Source organism: Mesoplodon bidens (genome assembly GCF_964165515.1).
Source record: "Mesoplodon bidens genome assembly, chromosome: 6".
NCBI classification, from domain to species: Eukaryota; Metazoa; Chordata; class Mammalia; order Artiodactyla; family Ziphiidae; genus Mesoplodon; species Mesoplodon bidens.
In genome coordinates, this window is record NC_138162.1 from 62,556,503 (window position 1) to 62,579,430 (window position 22,928).

The 22,928-nt window shown below is 39.0% G+C and overlaps 1 protein-coding gene across 12 annotated transcripts in view; it reads left to right on the plus strand.

The window, feature by feature from the left end:
• The window catches only part of BNC2 (basonuclin zinc finger protein 2), a 429,706-nt gene that overhangs the window by 275,146 nt on the left and 131,632 nt on the right, over positions 1–22,928 (plus strand). The gene's annotated exons all lie outside the window — the stretch shown is intronic.

Genomic DNA, 22,928 nt, shown 5'->3' on the forward strand with positions numbered 1-22,928 from the left:
GCCGATATACAGATGTCACTCTTCCCCCATTCAGTAGGACAAATACGACACTGAGGGTCTGGCTCCTAGCTTTTGAGTTGGCAGTGGGATGAGAGCACCCACTCTTTTTGCCCTTAGCGTTTCAACTAATTGCTTCACTCTCTCCCCCTGCACAGAAAACCCTGAAATCGTGTCTCCAGTTATTTCTGCTCAGAGGTGAGATACAGCAGTCTTCCTGGCTGCCTTACTCAGCACAGTAACCTATGTGTGGGACAAGGAGAAAGTGGCTTGTTTTTTCTACTGTGTGATTTTTCTGTGAAAGTAGATGGAACAGCAAGGAGTAAGACTACCAAAATACATCTCATGGAATCATTTCATCATAGCACTGAACACACTCCACGTGTAATTGTACCATAAAAAATTAATATTTGCCATTAAAAATAACTAAATGCCAAAATCAGGGGTTCTCTACAAAAAGATGAATTTTTAGAAATTTGTTGGCCTCTTTTGAATTAATGTCTTACTATATCTTCTTTGTTATCAGCATCTTCAGTTTCTTCATAAGATGTAGGATTTCATGGGTTATTATATATTTATTCATACACACACAGTCTCACACAGTCACTTCATAGCCTTATAGATTGCTTCTTAAATCTGCTTGAATTGTTGACATTAGTTGCTTTACAAAAATCTTAAGATGTTTTAAAAAGTGAAAAGGAGTAATTAATTCATCATACTGCAACACCTGAATTTTGCAATTACTCACTGGGCCGTGGTGCTGTTCACAAATTACTTCCTTGAAATCTTAGCACCATTGAGATAAAGAGGGGGGAACCCAAAAATGACTCCTTGATTACCAGTAGGTATTTCCCACTGAATTAATAAAGGATTTCCTGCTCTTTTTCCCCATTAAGGAATTTCAGCTCTTGCACTTTGAAAGCAGGGCTTTATTGAATTTAACATTATTTAAAACAAGCTCTTTGGGGATATAGGATGTCCATACCAACAGTGTATAATAACCTTGAGCTTCTAATTTTGTCATATTTCACAGTCTTCAGTTAAAGGACTCCAGCATACTGCCACTTAATTCACTTAACAACTGTATTTTTTTCCTTCCTCTGTTTGCATTGACTTTTCTATGCTTTTCCTTCATTTGCCTAAAATTATCAGAGTGAGTCTTGAAAACATTTTTAAAAAACCCACATTTCCTGCAAGTTTAATTTTTCTTGGTTCAACATTGCCAAAATAAGGTATCAGTGTAAGAGCAGTAATGGGCTTCTTTACTGGTGACATAAATGTTTTTGTCAGTAGAAATTCAGTAGGTGGTATTTTGAGCCTTTCCCACCATACTAGGGTAGTAATTCTACTGTTCACAGAATTGAAGCTTCAGCCAAAGATTGTACATAGCCTTACAAATTAGCAAATCTTACTAGTATACTGAGTTGTGGGCAAGGAGGGGTGGGAGGAAGTGTACTTTGTAGCTACGCATCATTCTCCTCTGAGGAACCTGCTTCCAGTGAGAAGTATAACTAATCAGACTCTCTTGCCTTTGTGATAAACTGGAGGTGGGGTGTAAAGGGCGAGGGCTACTGTACTAAACCATTTTTATTATTTGTTGTTTGCAAATTAGTTTTAATGTCTATAGTATAGATGATGACTTTATTTCTAAACCAGTAAGATGAATAAAGTAGTACAAGTGTTAAAAAGTAAACTAGGGGCTTCCCTGGTGGCACAGTGGTTGAGAGTCCGCCTGCCGATGCAGGGGACGCAGGTTCGTGCCCCGGTCCAGGAAGATCCCACATGCCGTGGAGCGGCTGGGCCCGTGAGTCATGGCCGCTGAGCCTGCGCGTCCAGAGCCTGTGCTCCGCAACGGGAGAGGCCACAGCAGTGAGAGGTCCGCGTAAAGCAAAAAAAAAAAAAAAAGTAAACTATATTCTAAATGATTTTCAGAAACATTTAATGATAATCCAGGACAACTGGAAAATTACTGTTTTAAAAAAAAACATGATGGGATATATTTGATTTGATAAAAGAGGTGGGCAGATTTTAGAAAAGTAATTTATTTAGAGTTTTTTTCCTTGGCTAGCTCAGTAATTTTTACTTTTGACGAAGCCCACTTGTTAAAACTCCTTAAAAAAAAAAATCCATTGTTTCTTGGGATGTCCAGTAAGCATTTGTCAAGGATAGAGCCTTGATGAATAAAAAATATATTACGTAGGTTAAAGAACCCCACGGTAGCTTTCTTGGTGCAAATTATTTTCTTTATAGAATACTTTGACTTTAAATACTTTAATTATTTACTCAGCAATCCAGCTGTTTTCCTGCCAGTGTTCAAACTATTTAGATTTTTTAAATGTAAAATGAGCAGGCTTGGCCTGTCATCTGGATCATCAATGAAGAGATATTTATTAAGCATACATCATATGTAAAGTATTGTACCAGGTATGCTTTGGTTCTTCAGTTCTGTGCCACAGGAAATGGTGAGCAGTATAAAGTTAATTTAGTGTCATCTACCAACCAGCTTTATGGTTTAATGTACTGTAAGACTTAATATTCATATAATCCATTAATTTCAAGCCTTTCTTTTTTGTAATTCACTGGAAGTAATTTTTCTCTTTTTTTCTCTCAAATTCATTGAATTTGAATTCCCAGATCTTTGCTTGATATGTCCTATCAGAGCAGGGGTATTTATAGAGACACTCACCCGAATAGAAAATATAGGACATCCCATTAAATTTGAATTTCAGGTAAACAGTGAATAATTTTCTAGTATAAACATGTACCTTGCAAATTTAGCTGAGTAGTCCTGTGTTTTTATGTGCTAAATCTGGCAAGCTTATACCTAAAAGAAAACCCTAGTTAGGCTTAATTTGCACAATTAAGTCCTAAATCAGGGCCATCGGTTCTGAGCATTCTATGATCAAAAACCTTTTGATTATGTCCATCCTACATTTAGAATCACGAGATCGCAAATCTGTAAACTATTCTGTTTACAGATTCCTGAGATTTGTTGGCTGCTCGGTACTTTGTAAGGATTTAAGCAGGGTGGATCAAAACCAGTAATTGTTCATTTTATCCCATGAAAGGTCACACGTCTTTATTATTTGTCCCAGGCTGTGCTCTTCTTATGAATTGTCTGAACATCTGTGAAAGTAGTTTATCCCCAACTGGTAGTTCTGTAATACTCTCCCTGACCAGTCCAAGAGCCAGTGTAACTAAGTACACGCTTTCCTTTTCCATCCCCTTTTCTTAGCTAGTCTTCTCCTCTTCCCAACCCCAATAGAAGTCTATTATCAAAAGCAATAAAGCATGGCATTTCTCTGACATCATGCTCATTCTGAGTAACACAGCAGCAGTTTCTATATGATCATTTGTAAATTTGTCAAGCGTAAGAGAGGAGGGTGAATAAAACGGAGTGTCCTCTGGCAAAGGAAAATAATGCTCGCAGACATTAACCTGCAAGAAAGCTCTGCCTCCCTCTTACTGACCTGGAGACTGTCCTAACAAGAGTGAATTTTGCTTTGGGAGAGAACTGTTGCAGAGGGGTATTTAGGATTAGATGAAAAAATGTAAGAAAGGTCCTAGCTGGAAACCTCAGCACAGGGAAATAAATGCAGGCTTCGACGTGGCAGAGTAAGAACCTGATCCTTTGGGAAGAGGTAGGTGGCCATGCTCCTAGGGCTTTGCTTAGAAACACGAGGATAGAAACCCCACAGTCCTCTTCCCCTGGTGCACTGGTTTGGAAAACGTGGGAGTTAATGGAGTATCTGCTTAAAAGAATGTATCTTTCTAGAAGGCTTAGTTCTTCCCGGTTGTGACACTGAAACCTGGCTTGCCTAGCTGCAGAATTCTCTTTTAGTCAGAGAAACCAACTTCTAGCTGCCTCCTGGCTCTGAGGGGGCCAGGAGGGTCCTGCTCTCTCCATGGATGAAGGCCTTGAACATCTCTCCACTTACTTTTATTTTAGAGAGCAAACACAAGGCCACTTTCCTGCCTGGCACAAGAGCCTTCTTTGCTTGACCTGAGGGCACCGTGCCCTCTTCTGCTTCCCTCCCTTACTCCCTGATCACAGCTGATAAGCTTGAAAGGGAGGACATCCTCACAAATGTGACGGTTTGCTGCTTCATTCATGGCATTAACTATATTCTTATTGTGTCCCTGAGCTGCTTGTTTTGATTTGTTTCTCAGTCTGCCCACCTTTGGGACGGTGCTTTGAACTCCCTAAATTTTTTTTTTTTTTTTTAATCACCACACAAACAGTGCCTCCCCTTCAAAGTCCTGGGCTGTCTGCCTGTTAGCTCCTCAGATGTTGTTTTCTAGCTCCACCTTGTTCAGATGGAAACATATGGCGGATCTGGTAAATCCTGGCCTCTAAAGTGTACAGTGCCGGTCCCCTGCTAAGGACTTTCTAGGGAGGATCTTGTGATGGAAACCTACAGAGCTGGAGCCCCAGGGTCTGAAGAAGCTTCAGGTACACAAATGGGAGGCGTGAGAGAAAAGGAGGTAAAAGTGCAGCTCTGTGTAGGTTCACATCCTGCCTCTACCACCTGCCATCAGTAGAACCTTGGCCAGGTTACATAACCTCTGTATTCTCATCTGTGAAATGTGGATAATGATAGTGCCTAGTTTGCAGAGTTCTTTCTGGCATTAAATGAGATAATCTACTTAATAAGTGTTAGTTGTTATTTCTAAATTCTTACAGAAGTAAAGCTTCAACCTTGAGAACATGACAGACACGTTTTATTGTGGTTGAAATGGTTAAAAATTGGGTGTGTTCAGGCCAGTGGTCGAATCCCATCTCAGTCTCTAGTTAGTTAGCCCCAGTTCTTTTATCTGTAAGTTCAAATAATAATAGGAATGTACCTGAATAGCACAGTGAAGTTTTGAGGAGGATTAAATGAAGAAGTGGACTGAATATTAATTATACTCTCTAGAGCCTCATGAATTTCTTCAGTGTCCAGTGCTGGAGTGAGGTCACCAGTTCCTTTGGCTGTGAGACCAGCTGTTCCTAGGGTGATCTTGTTTTCCCCAACAAATCCAGTTTAGCTTCATACCTTCCATCTCCCCTAAAATGTCATGTGAGCCCATATTTGAATAGAAGTCCCAAACGCTTTTTTTCCCCAAAAGTCACATTTTAAGAAGTGCACATCAGTTGAGATGAATTGTAGGATTGCTTATCTGTTGAAAATCCAAAAGCCAGAAGTAAACAAATTTTAGACAGGGTGAAGGCTACTTTTGCCTATTTTCACACCTGTATTCTTGCATGTGAAGTGCTCTGATGGGCTAACCACTTTATCATTTTATTGCACTTTATTACATCATAAATTTTTATATCTTGCTAACGATCCTACAGGAAGCTTAATTGTTTATAGGAACATCTTAGTTAATTGGAGTTCACCAGGTTAAGCAGAACACAAATTGAAAGGGGTTATAAATGAAGCTTACTCAACTCCTCTCATTTTATTCAGGATGCTCTGTTCAGATAATGGGGAGATGCTGCTGGGTCATAAGGACCCAGGATGCCTCAGCAGTACCCTCAACCATTCTTCCTCCTATTGTGTCATAGTGATGACTTCTTCTAAGTGTGGGTCCCCCCCATACCCCCCTCCACCCCTAACCCCCACATTTGAAGAGTAAAATCGCTGGATGAGATGCATGTGGTATTTCAGAGAAATTCTGACTTGTATTCTGGGAGGCATAAAACGTTGTCTGTGCAACTCATTCCTTACCAGGTGTTGCCTTCTGGGAGGGTAGAAGTTTGTAACTCTTTCAGAAGCTTGAGTTAATCTGTTAAGAGTGAGCAGATAGCCAAAGTGTTGTATAGGAAATATTTAAAGGAGTTACTGCCACAACTGTATAGACTTGTAAGCAGTATCTGTTAAGGGGCCCAGTAGTAAAGTTCCTCTCTCCTTGGAGCTGTTCCTTGATACACAGGGAAACCCCTCCTTTGGCCTCTAGGTCTCCCAGCCTGGTTGTATGGTCAGGTGATCCTACAAAAGCAAGTGCAAACCCAATTAATTGAAAGGACAGCCTTGCTGGGCCTTAAGTTCAATTGGCCACAGCATGCAAAGGCAACTGTAAACCTGGCTTTCCAAAAAGGAAGTCACCATTTTGGATCTGAGCACTTGAGATGTGGTTAGTCCCAACTGAGATAAGTTGTAAGTGTAAAGTGTACACTGAAATTTAGAAATGTAATCTTAAAAAAAGAAAGAATGTAAAATAGCTCATTGAGAATCATTTTTATATTGTCTACATATTGGTAAAATTTTTTACATATTGGGTTAGATAAAATATATTTTTAAAAATTAGTTTCATTGTTCATTTTTTGCTTTTGAAATGAGATTAGAGAAATTTAAAATTATGTACGTGACTTGAATTATATTTCTATTAGGCATGGCTGTTCTAGGTCCTCGGTGTGAGATAAATGTATTTGGAGGACCGAAGCTTAGGTTAAACTGGTTTGCTGGTAGAGTAGTTAAAGCTGGTGTGAGAATCCTAGAATCCCAAATTCCGGCTCCTGTCCTTCCTTGACTCAGTCCTTCGTGCTTTCACAACTGCTGCGCTATTGATCATGTCTGCTCTTTCCTCTGCCCTGGTCATCAGGGAAGCTGGACCTGTTCGCCCCCAGGAGCAATTAAGTATTACCTTCTGTATACTCTCAGAATACTTCACTGAGACCAGAAGGGTAGTATCTGTAATACTGATCCCTCCTCTAGCTTGGGACCTCAGGAAAAGCACTTCTTCTCTGGGTGCTGATACCCATTGTAGCATCTCCCACCTGAGAGAACACATGGAACAAAGGCTTATGGAACCTCCTATCTAAAAGTCTCTGATTCCTAATTGCTAGTTTCTTTTCCAGCAGCCTCTTCCCATTTTAAGTAGTAAGCATAGCCTGCAACCCCTCTGCCTTTGGTCCTGTTTCTGCATTTCTCTTTTTCAGCCCTCACTCTTTTTTCATCTCTGCTGTTTCCCCCTGTGTCTTCAGACAACAAAACAAGTGAAAGGTAGGTGGAAGATTTTAATAGCCTAACCAACCAAGAAGTAAATTTTAGAGAAGTTAAATTTGTTTGATCATTAACAGATGTTGGCAGTTTTGTTTTATTCAGAAGATGTGGTCTTGAGTGAAGTATTTTTCACTTCTATTTAGTAGTTCCTCAGTACTCCTTTGCCTGCAAAAATCTGAGGGTAAGAAATTCCCCCCTCCCCCCTTTTGGCTATTCATGTTTTCCACTATCAGTAAAAATTTAAAAACAAATCAACCTCTCACATAAAAGAAAACACCTGTTTGGCATGGAGAAATTGGCCAGGGAGGTCTTTTTCCTGACAGGCCAGAAGCGACCATCACAGGGCCCCTTATAAAAAAAAAAAAAAAAAAAGTCATTTTTTTTCTTTATTTCATGTGAGCATTGGCAGAAACTCTGACAAGCAGTTCTTCATATTTTATTATGTTCTTGTCTGCAGAATCTCTGTCAGGCAAAAACCTTGTCAGCGGAAAACCTGTCGTAGGATCAGAGGAGACAAAAACAGGTGTCACATAGGCAGTCAAAACTGAAGGAAAAAAGAGATTAGGCTAAAGAGAGAAAGGCAGACAATTACATTAATGCCATTGCTTTTATCTTATAGATGTGTGTTATTATCTCGGGGTGCTGAGTGCGCAATTGCCTCAAAGAAAAGTAGACAGGAGACAAGGGGAAACTTGATAGTTATTAGCTGAAGAGGCAGTGTGTCAAAGCTGGATGGGGTTCAAAGTTTTGCAAAGGAAAAAAACTGCAGGCAGCCAGCAACGGCTGTGTGGTTCTGCTTTCGGCTACATAAACCTAGTAGCAATCTAACATTTCGACTTGGAAACAGATCATAGAGAGAAAAATTAATGAAAGATCTCATTTGGAGGTTTTGGGGGTAGCATTTATCCTATAGACCATGCAACTGAATCATAATAGTTTCTCTCAAAATCTTGCCTCAATGTGAGACATGAAGACAGGCATTTGTCAGTTCAGCTGTGTTGTTTGGATATGTTTAAAACACCTATTATCAACACACTTTTAATTTAAAAAAGCTATTAAGAAACCCTTTTACTAAGTGTGAACATCTGTACGTGCAAGCTGTAAATTAGGAGATCACATATGTGTGCCTCAGTCAGAGACTAAATGAACTTGGCAAGTGTTTTCTATTACTGGTTTTTAAGTACAGTAAAATGTCTACAGGAACAATTGCTACATTTTAAAATTTGGATTTTTTTTTATTGTGCCTGTTGGTCCTGATTAATAGAACTTGTCTTCTAATCAGAAATTAGGGTAATTATCATTATCAAATTGGGTAACCAGGATTCACAGAGCTAACCAGTATCTGCCCCCTCTTTGTTCACATCATTTCAGGAGACTTCTTTTCTCAAAGTTTGAGCTTTATGAAATATTTGTGATGGTATATAATAGTTTCATTTTGGAAGTGGCTTAAACTCTGAAAGCTGTTTAGCCTTGTTGATAGCTTTTAGGTGTCAAAAGAACCAACTAGTAGAGAATGGGATGGTAACTTTAAGGCTTTCCTCTCTGCTCAAGTGTACATCGATCATATTAATGGAAAAATCGGCAAGCGTTGCTTTAGTCCCTAACATTTTCTGATCATGCATTTAAAAATTGGTTAGTTTAGACTTTTCCTGAGACTGCCTTCTTAGCCCTTTTTTTTATGAGCAAATCTTTATATAGAGGTCTTTTATCCCACCAGTCATAGATGCACAGCGGTTTGATACTTGATATATGCATTAAGCAAATCCAGCAATCCAGAAGAAAACACGCATCAGTGTCAAAAGTATGTGTGATAGCCCAGAGTTTTAAGGGATTACAGTGGGAGAAAAAAGATTGATTATAGATTTAGAATGAGACTTCAGGCTGACTTACTGGGAGAGGGAAGGAAAAGTACTTGTGACACAAAGGTGACGTTCATTAAAAAAAAAAAAAAAAGACCGAATATAATCATTTCTTTCTTTTAGGTATTTCCTACCAGGTGCTGGCTTTTTGTATCACTGCTCTCTCTCAGTTTTGAAATACTTCTTCACTACATGTGAAAGAGTTTAAAGCACATGTTCTATCAAAAATAAATATGCCTTGCATTTATAATGTTTCCATAGTGAAATTCTGATACAGATATATGCTACTTAAGGAAAATTAAGTCTTTAAAGTTAATAAATTGGGAGTAGGGTGATTATTCTCTTACAGAAGAATTCATTTTCTGTTTGTTGAATAGAAGGATTCACATGTTCCGTTCAAGTAGCAGTTACTTTTAAAGGGGGTATATTTTGTAGTCAGTGTACATTTAATTCACTGATCTGTGAATTATATAAAGCAAGGTTTGTGTAGTCAACTTTCAGTTCACCTTGGGGACTAGAGATTGGATAGAACAGCAGCAGGAATAATAATAATCCCCAAACCTAGTTTCAGCAAGTAGATTCAGTTAGTCAATCTCTTCCTAGACTTACTGTCAAGTTTGCAGATTGCATTTGCTCTTTCCCTTTACCACCTTCTGATGGAGATGCATATGAGGAGAGACATGCCCCCAAAAGTGGGCCATGGAAGGAAAAGGAAGGAGGAAGAGAAGCAAAACCAAGGATCTGTTTAATCTCCTTGCCAGGAGAGTGAGCTTCTGAATAACCCAGTGTTGACAGTCTACTTTTACGTTTGCCTCCGTCAGACTTTAATGATTTCCAAAGTCTGTTGTGAGGACTTTATTATGCATAAGGCCACAGGGGAGAAATGCCAGTCAGTTTGAAATATTACCTAGATAGTCTCAAGTGGAGCTCAAATTCTACCCTGGACTAATTGTCGGTGTGTGTGTGTGCATATCCATACACACTCAAAGCTGCATGTCAGCCAGGGAACAATTAAAATCCGTAAGACAGTGGGAGCTCATTGGAGCTCCTTCTGGTCCCCCTTTCCTCCCTACAGTGTAGGATCACGTTCCTAATGGACCATAAGAGTGTTCATATACCTATCCCTCATGTATTAAGGCACAAGAAAAAAATCAGGCACCATTCACATAAGGCATATAAGATATAGTAACGTAACCAGGGTTTTTGGAGGCTTGGCAGAGGTGGTGGTGGTGGTGTTGTCGTTGCTTTTTTTTTTTTTTTTTTGACTTAAAAACACTGACACACTATTTGTTCAAGAAGAAAAATAAGCCCTTCACACAGAAGGACTGACAGATTTTATCACCAGGCTTGGGGATCAACTCTTTCAGCTACGTATCATTCCTTTTCTTCTTTCCTTAAAAAAAAATTCTAAAAGCAAGCCGTCTCTCTCTTTGGTATTAAATATCCTAATTAATTCAGCCTTGACAGTTCCAGTTAGAAAGTTATGACTTAAATGGAACATGAGTTATTTTATACTTAATTTGCTCCCAGTTACACAGTTCTCTCCCCCCAAAAGTAGTGAATAAAATGTGCAGATCTAAATATTACTTCAAGTCGTAAGGACTTTTTCTCTTAGTAACAATCATGGTCCACCTTGCTGATCGATCCCCTGATTCACTAAAAAGTTTTTAATATGTTATCATTGCCATTTATTAATGTTCTCCCCCAGTGCTACGGCTTTTATTGGGAACTGGCTTACAACCTATGGGTGGGTTAAGGCTTTGCCCTGCGCCCTGATGCTCTTGCCTAGTAAGAGAGCTGAGTCTTATAAAGGGAAAGGATTGATGTTATAATGATTCCAAAGGGCCCCTTTATGATGAAATTCTAAATACGCAAAATCCCATTAAACCTGTAGAAGTTCATGGGCTAGCTACCTTGAAATGACATGTCATTATATTGGGTATAGTGTGCATATTATAAAGTATGGTATAATTGGAAATTATTGGTCATATTAGCAAGAATAAAGAGCCACCCACCCTTATAAATTCAGAGGTTATGGTCTGGGTACTTGAAGTAGGAAAGGGAACAATATTCTGATTATAAGTAATCAAAACTTAAAAATCTGCCCCCAGAAATTGCCCTAGTAAAATTCTGTCACTAACAATTGTTTTTATTCAACTCTTAAAGTAGTCATGGAAAGAATTCCATAAAACAACATTTAAAGACACACTGAAATGTTAACCTCTTAGAAATTAAAATAGTATTCTAGGACTCACAGCTCCTAAAAGCTGACCACTGATGCTATTATAATTTGGAATCCTAAGGGGAGTTGGGGCAAGTGACTGTAGTTCTTGAAACAATTAGCTTTGCAATTTAAGGCTCACTTGGCTTTCTCTCAAAATGAAAGAATAAGGCTTCTTTAATTTTTTTTTTTACTTCTAAAATTGCTTCAAATTAGCATTTAAAAATTTAAAAATATCCAGGACAGGACTGGAAATTAGTGAAATAAAAAGCTTCCTTTTAGACCATTTTCGTACAAATTTTTAATTGTTTTACTCTGCGAAGTAGGTGGCTTTGAAAAATCATTCCATTTGGCTCACTTTTTATTTTATTGAATGGCTATAAGCTTCACACCGCCATGCCTGAACAACTATTCGATGGAATCCACTGGACATCAGGGCCAGAAGTATTTGAGCGTATTCCTGTGAAAACCACCTAAGTCACTTGAATTTGGCTTTTAAAGAAAGTTATGTTTAAAAAAAGTTGTGGAAAACTAAGAACTATAAACTATCACTGAGAGCCAATTTTCTAGGATCGGTGAAAAGCACTTTTATACTCCTACATTAAGAAAAAAATGTATCTGAATATGGTCTTATTTCTGTGACCTTCACAGAAAATATTGGAAGTGAAGTCTGTAGAATTACAGGTTTACATTTATTTTAATTTATTTGAAGGTTTGGGGAGTAATTCCTGTTATTAAAAATCAAAATAAAAAAATAGTTATTCACATTTCATTTAATAGATGCAAGTTCTTTTATAACCACCCCTCACACACTGCCAGTACTATTTTATACATTTGAAAACTGAATTTTATAAAGGACATTACTTTGTTCTTTAAGTTAGCAGCGTAGTTAAAAGCATATATTACTTCACATTTATTCCATATTTTGCATTACATTTTATACTTATTTTACATTTACGTTACACACTTACATTAATGAAGCACAGAAATTCCGGCTGTTGTCCTTATGGTGATTCTGTTCTTGACAGAAATGAGTTTTCTTCACACTGACATGTGTGTATTTTTGGGTCTTGTGGCTTAGCCACCACTTTCCTTTGAAAAACCGTAGATCCTATCAAAGTGTTTATTGAAATTATATCCAGGCCTCAATTTCTCCTTTGTTTTATAGCCTGAAAATTACCAGTTTAAACTTCTGTTTCTGGCATTGTAAAGAAATCCAGGTAAATTATGTTCCCTCAGTAACCTAATTCACAGTTTAAGAAGCTCTTATTGTATGAACTTTTTTTTCTTTTTCTAACTAGTATCCATATTGTACAGTTAAACCCTTTTCTTTTTCCCAGTAAAATTCTGCATACTAAAAAAGAGGTTAATTTATCTGTTTGCTTTTTTTCTTTTCCTCCAGACCTTTTACAAAAGAAAAATAATCTTTTCTTTGTAGATGCTCTTCTTACCTTATTGTGTTGACTGTTCTCTGACCCCTTTCCAAAGTCTATACACTTGTCCCTTGGTATCCAAGGGATTTGGGTCCAGGACCCACACGGATATCATAATCCATGGATGCTCAAGTCTCTTATATAAAAACGCTGTAGTGTTTGCATATAACCTATGCATATCCTCCCAAATCCACCATATACGTTCATCATCTCTAGATTACTTATAATACCTAATACAATGTAAATGCTATGTAAGTAGTTGTAAATGTAATGTAAAGGCTATGTAGGTAGTTGTAGGACATGGCAAATTCAAGTTTGGCTTTTTTGGAACTTTATGGAATTTTTGGTTTGTGAATATTTTCCATCCACGGTTGGTTGAGTCCATGGATCAGTACCCATGGATATGGAGGAGGACTGGCTCTACTATACCTTTTCCTATAGCTAGGAGACCATAGATCTAGCACATGGATCACAAACTTAGTGATCTGAACTATGATTCTCATAATGTCTATTCATTATGATGTGGTCTCTGCACCCTGGTATTAAGCTTGTTTTCTTTAATACCACTAGATCTCATACTGCTTTTACCTAGAAATCCATTGGATGCCCCCAAATAATGCTTGAAGTGTTAGGACAGGGAATAAATTATGCAACTTTAGTTAATTTCTGCTCAGCTAGCAGCCCCATCTCACTTCCTAAACTGCTGTAATTACCTACCCCCACTGTTCTCTAGAGTGTAAAAAGCAGAGGGGAGGGCTGAGAATGAGACGTGAGTGAAATTAAGAATTGGGTGGCACAGTGGAATCGAATCCTATCTTTACACACTAGCTGTGTTCATCCACTCAACAATATGAGGGCTGAACACCCTTGATTGATTATGTTTCAGATATGGTTGCTGAAGCTCTTATGATAAAATAGGCACAGAAGCGACCCAGTAAATGGGCAACATATACTTGGTATGTGCATGATTGGCTCACCTTAAGTGCTATCATTGTTGAGACAGTTTGCTCTTAGATGAGGGGACCTCTCCAAGTTTTATAGAAAAGGAAAACAGAACTTGTATGGAAGCTGGAAGAAAAGGATAGTTAAAAAAATAAAGAAAGAAAGAGGAAAGGCCCTTAATGAACAGCATTGAAAATTTGAAACATGTAGCTCAGCAGGTGGAACCCTGCTTGTCTCTCCAGCCTCATCATGAGCTACTCTCCCTTGTTCACGTCCTAGCAGAAATGGCTTTGCCTGGAACACCCCATCCCTAGCCCTGTTTAAATTATGTTCTCATGTCACATACCCAGTTTGTAATACTGTGTGTTAATGTGTATTTTTTTAAAGTCTGCTTTCCTCACTAGTTTTGTTAGAAAGGCAGCGGGCAGCTCACTTTTGTTGGAACAGAGAGCCATGTTAGAGGGTTATTAGGCTGGAAAGTAGTAAATCAGTCTTTCCAAGGTCTTCTGACCCAGGTTAAGAATTTGGGGGCTGGGAGGGTAGGGCTGGAACATTACTGGAAACTTTTGAGCAGAAAAGAGTCATATTCTAAGCAGTCTTTTGAGAATACTGACTTGAGAACTGACTCTGTTCTTTCTGTATTACACCAGAGAGAGCAGAGGCAGACCACACCACACCAGACCAGCCAGGAGTCGCTTGCAGTAGTGAACTTAGGAGGGTCTAAAAGCCTCTACTGAAGTGGTAGAAGTTAGGCCAGAGAGGAGGGTTAGATCCAGGGGAACTGCAGTGGAGACATTTACGGGGACTAGGTAGTCAGAGATAATTTTGAGTGTTCATGCTATATAAAGTTCAGTGAGAAAAACAACAACAAGATAGAAATTTGTAACTAGTGTGTGACCCTTAACTACATAAAATTATGGACTGAAGAAAAGTAGATGCAGCTACATCAACATGTAGACAATAGTGCCTTTGGTTGGTGGGATTATGTATGACTGTCTTCCGTTTGTTTTTCTTTGTCTCAAATTTATATTTTTTCAATGAGCTTCTATGACATATTCAGTCAAAAAAATCACAACAAAAAAGATTTGTTTTCAAGCATTTTGGCCTAGTTTATTGGGCTTACCTTTCACAGCAGTCGGGGTCACAATTACATGTTTGGAGTTGAGGGCACAGAGTTTGGGTAGAACTCAACTTACAGGTTAGGGATGGCCGGTGTAGTATAGGAGTAGTTGGATTCCTAGAGGCAGGTGATCACAGGTGGGCAGCTGGAGAGGCAGCTCCTCTGGAATCTTGATGGGTCTCCTGCATCTCAGTTGATTTCCAGTCCAAATCCTCCAAACTTGAAAATCTCAGTCATCCTGTAACCCTGACTCATCTTCACTCCAAGCATCTATTTTCTTCCCCGTACTTGTTAGCTTGGTCTTGATTCTTTGTTCTCCTTTTCTTTCTCCTTGTACTAAGGTAGCGGTCTTCATGCTGTTGTCTTGCCTGCCCCCAAAAGAATTTTGAAAACAAAGTTCCATCCTAACATTTTCATATGCTAAGTAACTTGCCAAGGTCATGCAGCAAGTTGGTGGCAGAGCTAGCATTTGAACCCTTGAAGTCTAGCCCTAGAAACTCTGTCCTTAATCTGGAGGATAGCAAGCACTCTTGAAACACTGGGAACTTTAAATGATTGTTCTAAGTCATTATTTTTCTCCTTAACTCTTGTTTCCTGTTCACTGTCCCCAAATAACATTACCACAAATGAAATCATACGTTCACTGCAAAGTCTTTTATCATTCATGTCTGCAAGGAAAATTAAGAAAATAAGATAATATATCCATAAATGGAAATTGTATTGTTTAATTTTGATCAAGAGGAATAAAATCAAAGCAATGTAAATATTACATATTTTCATAATTTATTAAACATAAAGTAGATTTTTGTCAGAAATGCATCTGTCAATAAAATGGATAGGGCAATAAATGTTTTTCTTCCTAGATTAGTTCATGTATCAATAAATGAATAGTACTTATTGTAAGAAAGAGGAAAGGTACACTATCGGTTCCTTCCCCATTTTTGCAGATCTAAGTGCTCAGACACCTGTTCACATGAATACGTGGGACTAGGAACTTTATCACATTGTCATTCGGTTCTTAGAAATCATTTCAGATTATGTGCCAACAATTACACAGTGATCAGTTAGTTTCTCTTTGTTTCATCCACCTTATTACCCCAATGTTGTTAGAGGCATTTACTTTTTCAATTTCTGGAGAAGGACATTAACAAGACAGAGCAAATGCCAATTTATAAACTTAGCTGTTAGTCTTTCACTTAGAGGCATATCATTTATTCTTGTATACACCAAAAAGACTGAGAAAATTAAAATACTGTGTTAGTTATTCAAATGACTTCTGCAGTATATCTTTTTTTTAAAGGTGATAACTTTTATTACTGCATATTTAGCTTTCTTAATTGATGAAAATTTCCACTAGTGCTCATGGTCAAATCAGGCTGCCAAATCAGGCTGAATTATCATTGGGAAAAAAAATGAACTCATATTTCAATTCAAATGAATGTATTAATATGCATTTTGAGAAAAGTTGTAAATAATCAATAAATTATGAACTGCAATTCATAGGATAGTTTGCTTAAAACAGTCAAATAAAATGTGGAGCTAATAAAATTAATCTATTAAGTGTACAATAGAAATGCTATTTCTCATTACTTAATTAGTAATGATGCACTATAATGTATAACTTAAGATTTTTATGAAATGAGGAGTATGTTAAAAGTCAGGGTATTACTTTGATAATGATTGTGTGTATCACAATCTGGTGTTGGACTTTAGGAACAAAGTAGATAAGAGCCATATTTTATAAAAACATGGTCAAACTTTTAATGTGTTTAATGAAAGGAGTTATATACTGCTAAAAATTAAGTGCTTTGGCATTTAGGTCATAATTTAATTTTATTTCTATTAACAGGATGTAGACATATTCAAAACTTTATAAGATGAAAATGATTAATCATAACAAATAAATATTTTGATAGTATTTGATTAAATGGGTAGTAACTACCTTATTAAATGATGAACATTGTTTCTGAATTTCTATAAAATTCCTATCCACAGGTTTTATGCAGTGCATCTTCCAAATTTCATAGGTCTGGGAAAATATTCAAACTGAATTTAAAAGAGTGGGCATCACATGTGCTCGGGGGCTTTTTTCCCCAGGTGATGACACCTCCTGGGAATGAGTATCAGGAATAATTGAAAAGAATGGAGGGAAAAGCCATTTTCAGCATTAGACACTTTTGCTTTGCGCTCACAGGATACTTCCTAAAAAGTGATACGTTATTAAATAGGAATGCAAGAGGTGAGTGCATGACTGTTGCCCATTTTACATAATGTCTGAATTCTGAATACTCCAGCATAGACCCGAATGTCAGGTTCTAGCTACCCTTTACTTGTATATGCATAATCAGGGAAAGAGGGCCCTTTTCCAGGTTCTTGGTGTTTTATTAATCCTTAAACAAGGCTTCACAAAGTGATTCAAACTGACCACTATTTCGACACCCAGGAGAGCTTTACACCCTGCGCCAGTGCACTGTATAAGTCAAGTCAGAGTTTTGCCTTTATTTGGTAAAGGAAAAAAGGGTATAGTTTTCACAGGAGAATTGGGGATGGATAATCTGCATGAACAGGCGGGCCTGTTCTCAGGGGGATCAGTTTTAGGAAAGAGTAAATATGAGATTACAGGATCTGGAAATTGAGTCCCCATGTCTGTGTATCTCTGAAAGGCCGGTGCATACCCCAGGTTTAGGCAGATCATCATTTGAAGTCCACTGAGTCAGGGCGTCACCCAGTGGAGTATTGCAAACATTTCTTACCCTGTTCACTTAACTCGTAAGTTATCCTGCCTTCTAACTCATCTCTGTGGTTTTCAGTGGCATGTATTGTAGGCGTGTATGTCAGCATCACCTGTGGTAATTTTTCACCCAAACCATGACCATCTCCCTCTCGACCCTTCTTCCTTAGGGGTTGTGGCTCTGTGGCCATGTGTCCCCAGCTGACACCTATTGCTTTAAATAAACATTCTGGACTCTCGTCAGAGTTTTACATCTAAAATTATAAGTCATTTTCACCTTATAAAATGTTTAATATTTTCTATATCCTATTAACCAGAAATAAAATTATATTATAACCTTTCCACAAGTTTTGGCCTGCAGTGTTAAGGTTTCTTACAGACTGCCCATCTGACTTTTCTGTATTTATCTTCAACTCTTTTGCTGCAAGCCTGACACATTCTTTGGATATTCAGTTCTCTTACACACACCTCATTAGTGCAGTGGTTCTCAAAGTATTGTCCCTGGCCAGCAGCATCAGTGTCTTGTGGAGACTTGTTAGAAATGCCCATTCTTGGCCCCCACCCCTGACCCAGTGAATCAGAAGCTCCAGGGGAAGGTGGCCCAGCCATCTTAACTGTGTTTTAACAAGCCCTTCATCTGATTTTGAGGCACATAATGTTTGAGAACCCCTGCCTTAGTTCCATCTACCTGGACTGTCCTCCTCCTTTCTCGCTTGCTGATGTCTTACAAGAGTATTCCATCCCGGCGGAGTGGCCCTCTCTTCTGTGTCCTACAGTACTTTGTCACATCGCTTTTACAGCAAAGATGACTTTTGCATCTGCATGCAGTACCTGCCTTGGTGATAAGTTGTTAAGTGCCAGTGAATAAATGCATGTATGCATGAATGAAGGAGACAAGCAATTTAGGAGGAATGGTGTTCAATAAGGTCAGCTGCTATGGTGAGATCATGGAGAAGAATGAAGGGAAAAGCGATTGGATTTTGTAGTAAGGCAGGTGTTGGTGACCTTTGAAGCTTCAGCAGAGTGATGGGCAGGAAGCCCAGATTGTTGGGAGTTAGGGACTTCCAACATGATGAAGGCTTGCACGTTTCCAGAGTTGCTTATTGACTGTTTATCTGAACGTGTGGTAGAAACAGAATTTCTTGGGAGAAATAACTAAGTGACCTTAGGCCAGTTACTGACCCTCATGGAACCTGTGATCTCCGAATAGGCAGTAATAGTAATACCTTGTGTTTTAAGTTTTTTAAAGGATTAAACGAGATTATTGTAACCCTTTAGAATGATGCCTAATATTTAGTTAGTACTTAAATGGCCATTTCCTTTATTCCCCTTCCCCATACAACAATAATTTTTATTTATTAATGTTGTTGATGGCATCCATCACCCTTTGGAAATTTATATGAGATATGAATTGTTCAGGATACCCTCATTCCAGTCACTGGAGAAATTGTGAATTGCATTTGGCCTGGAACTAACATACCTTGTTGAACCACTGACAGCTCCTTTGAAATACATGTTATCTAATTGGAAGGACACCCCAAAAAAGTAGTTGTCTTGGTTAAGGCTCTTTTAGATACAAATTACAGAATCCTACCTCAAGCAGACATAGAAAGGGAGAAGGGGAGAGAGAGCTTTTGTTGACTTGTGTAACTGAAAATTCTGGGAGGGTCCCACCCTCAGGCACTGCCATATCTGTATCTTCTGGATCAAACAACATTGTCAGTCCTTAGTCTTTCTCAGACCATCCTGTGGCTCAACTGTCCTCCATGTGACTCTCATTCCCAATCATATTTGCCAGCTACAAATTTCAAGAAGAGGGAAGAACTCCCTAGTATTTCTAACTGAAAGCCTGGATTCAATATCACTCTTTAGACTTCGGTCACTTGCCCATTCTTAAACTGGTTGTTTTGGCCAAGGACCTGGGACGTACTGGGTTTCCAGGCCTGGCTTCAGGAATATTCTGTTCTATGAAATAAATGGTACTGAGTGTAGGAGAAAAGGGGTTCCCTGAAGGGAAATCCAGTTTCTGTTCCCAGAATGAAGGGGAGGCACAGCAGGCGAAACAATTGATACCATATTATTGTATAGACAAGTGCTTTTCAAACTGTGCTTCTGGGAACTCTAGGGGTCCCACTGAGATGCTTAAACAGGAGGAAGGGAAGAAGAGAGTAACGCGTGGTGGGAAGTTGTCAAATTCATGCTCACTGGAGCTTTATTAAGAGTAGCTTCACTTTTTTTCTTTTTTTTCTTTTTTTTTTTTTTTTTTGCGGTACACGGGCCTCTCACTGTTGTGGCTTCTCCCGTTGCGGAGCACAGGCTCTGGACACGCAGGCCCAGAGGCCATGGCTCACGGACCCAGCCGCTCCGCGGCATGCGGTACCCTCCCGGACCGGGACACGAACCCGCATCCCCTGCATCAGCAGGCGGACTCTCAACCACTGCGCCACCAGGGAAGCCCCTCATATATTTTTATACCCAATTTCTGGCTAAGATTTCATTTGAAAGTGGAATTTTGGCAATACCATTGATATAGGGCAATTTTAGCAGATGGTTAGGTCCATAGCTCATAAAGGTAGATGACCATCATTTCCCCACTCCATCCTGCGGAACAAGTTCTTGCCCTACCTTTCCTTTGTTCCCACTGGCCCAACTCATATTCCTAACCCACCTGGGATCCAGACTTGAATCCCCCAGTCAGACATAGGAAGAGCATGACATTAGGCAGAAGTCCAGTTCTCAGTTTACTGTTATTATGACAGTTTAAAAATTGTTACTTAACCTTTTGCCGACCAAGGAGACGTCCCCTCCCAAAGCTGTTGTCAACTTGGTGACGCAGTACAATCCAGCAGTTATAAAGCAGAAAATTGTGATTCATTCAAGAAATTTGACCGAGCATAATCTTTGATGATATGTTTATGCTGAAATTTGCAGTTGACATCTGCAAGTTGAGCAGTTTAATTTTTCAAGCCTTCCTCTATGGCTCATCCCCTAGGTAACTGCTGCTTAAATCACACCCGTGGGGCTTTTTCCTTATCAACTATTGACTTTCTTTAACTGTTTGGCCCGCCCCTTCATTTTCCATATCAGAGCCCAAAATGTAGCCAGTTACCAGTTGTGTAAATAAAGTTTTATTGGAACACAGACATGCCCATTAGTTTAGTTTAAGTCTGCTCTGTTTTCCCTCTATAGTAGCAGAGGTGAGTAGCTGTGAAACACGGAGCATGGCCCATAAACCTAAAATATTTACAGTCTGGACCTTTACAGAAAAAGTTGTTGACCTCCACTGTGTATTTATGTGGCCTATTTATTTATGTGTATTCCTACTTCTTGACATGTGGCATGCTAAAGAATCAGTAATGTCCTTTTAATACTCTCACTCTCTGGTGGTCTCACAAGCATATATAGGGAAATACTTTTGCTTTTACCTGTTCCACCTGTGCTCTTTCAACTCTCTGAACAACTTCTTTTTGTTTCTGTGCCCTCAACAGTTTAGTCCTCTTCATCTTCTAAAACTTCCAGCCCTTTTTAAGGAGTGAGAGGGAGAGGGGTGACAGCTTTCCTCCTGGCCCTAGGACACACTGGTGCACACACCTGCATATACTTAATGCATAGATACAAGGTGCCGAACACATGGACAAAAATCAGGTTTGGCGTCATTTTATTTCCCCTCTACTCATCCCTCCCAGTTTCATATTTGTTGTGGTCACAGCAGTATATTTTGTGAAGAAGTGCTTGACATGGGCCAGGAAGATTGATAAAGGGAAACGGAAGAGGAGATTTCCCTCGACCTGGATGCTGGATTTCTGTAAGCAGAGCAGCGACTCATCAGAAGGCTGAGTAGTTAAGCTGTACTTGAAGAAAAACAGGGATAATAATACCTCTTTCCTGCATTTTTGCTGTCTAAATGCCCTGTGGAGTGAGAGAAGACTTCAATCCCTGGGCTTGTGAATCCCTTATCTTTCCCAAACGTTAAATTAATTTTTAAAGCTATTTATTCAAAGTTGACTTAACCACTAGAATAGGAAAGATCAGACAAATCAGCTGCAAGAAATGAAGTATGAGGAAACCCGAACTCTTTGACAAAGTATTCCTGGGAGTAAATGTGTTGAATGAAGCCAGCGGGTAAATGATAAGGGCCTTTACACTGTGGATGTAAGAAGGCAATTTATCAAGAGTACATGAACTCTCCCGTGACCACAAGTCAGGAGGAAACGAGAGTGGAGGAGGAGCCCTAAAAAAATACACTTGAAATACTAAAAAGCGTGAGTGTGTGCGCGCGTGCACTTTTAAATACGCACATTAATATGCAGAAATACCGGTGTATTAAAAGAGGAGCTGCTCAGAGTGTACACGTACAGCAGCCTGTGCTGTTGGGGGAGAAGGTATTAAGAATGGTTTCGAGCTTGCAGAAACCTTGGGTGCTTGCAGGTAGAGTTAGGATTTGAGCCTGGTGGTTGTTGTCTGATACCCATTTGCCTGACTCATGAGATTAGATGACCGTCTTTCAGGCTCACGTGTTTATCTCTTTTAATCTTCAGAAGGTCATGTGTATAATTCTGATAGTTGGTCTAATGCTTTTGTGTTCTCTTCAGGAGTTCAAAGCACTTCTCATTCATTATCTCATTCATCTTTTCAGCATCTCTTTGAGCCCTGTAGGTGAGACAGCACTATCTTAATGGGTCACTTTAGAGAAACTGAGGAAAAATGTCCTTACATTATCTGCAGTAGGGTTCCCGGTAACTCAGATAAGGATGAGGATGAGAATGTATGGCCTTATCTTGGCTTTCAGAGCTAGGGAGAAGAGATGTGATTTCTTAGATTTGAGGAGGAAAAAAGCCTAATTGTTGAAATATTAGTTCCACTAAAAATATTTACTCTGAGAATGGTCATCCTCAGTTTTCTGCGCTGAAATGAAGCAGCTGAAATACACAGAAATTCTCGTGCTTTGATTGTAGTCATTTTTTTTCCAGTTTCATCTCATACTGAGCCCTTGTCAGAGCTGTTAATAAAATACCTAATTATGATTTGAGTTCCTTTTCTTGTTTGTTTGTTTCTCCTGGATAACTTTTAGAGAACACTGAACTAACAGGTAAACAGCAAGAGGGGAATTTAGGAGAATTAAGTCTTGGGATAATTCCCCTTAGCTAATTCAGCTTTGAGGTAAATGACTAGTCCCCCCACCCAGAGGTCAGCTTTCCTTATTCCTTCCGAGTTAGTCCTTTTTCCCCTGTAAGTCTAAAGAACACCTTTCTTTTCCTCTTCAAACCATCCAGGTATCATAAGGGGTGAATCTTATTCAGAAAAACGATGTTGGTTGAGCCCGCTCTTGTGGCCAAGTTGGCAGTTGTGTGTGTGTTCCTTCTTTTGGTGCGGGAGGGGAATACCGTGGTAACTTGGGTTGAACCATAGTTCAATTAGCAAATTAATTAGTCAGGTTTTTAGCGCCAGCCACAGTCATTCAGAAACCTCCTCAGTGGCTCTCTTCCTGAAAGCCAAATGTATTTTGTATTTGCTGTCGTCTGCAATTTATAAACACACGGAATCCAAAAAAACAAACAAACAAAACCGGGAGGAGGTGGGAAGAGCACTGTTTACATTGCACAGTCCTGCTGAGACATCTGTGATTATGATCCAGCTAT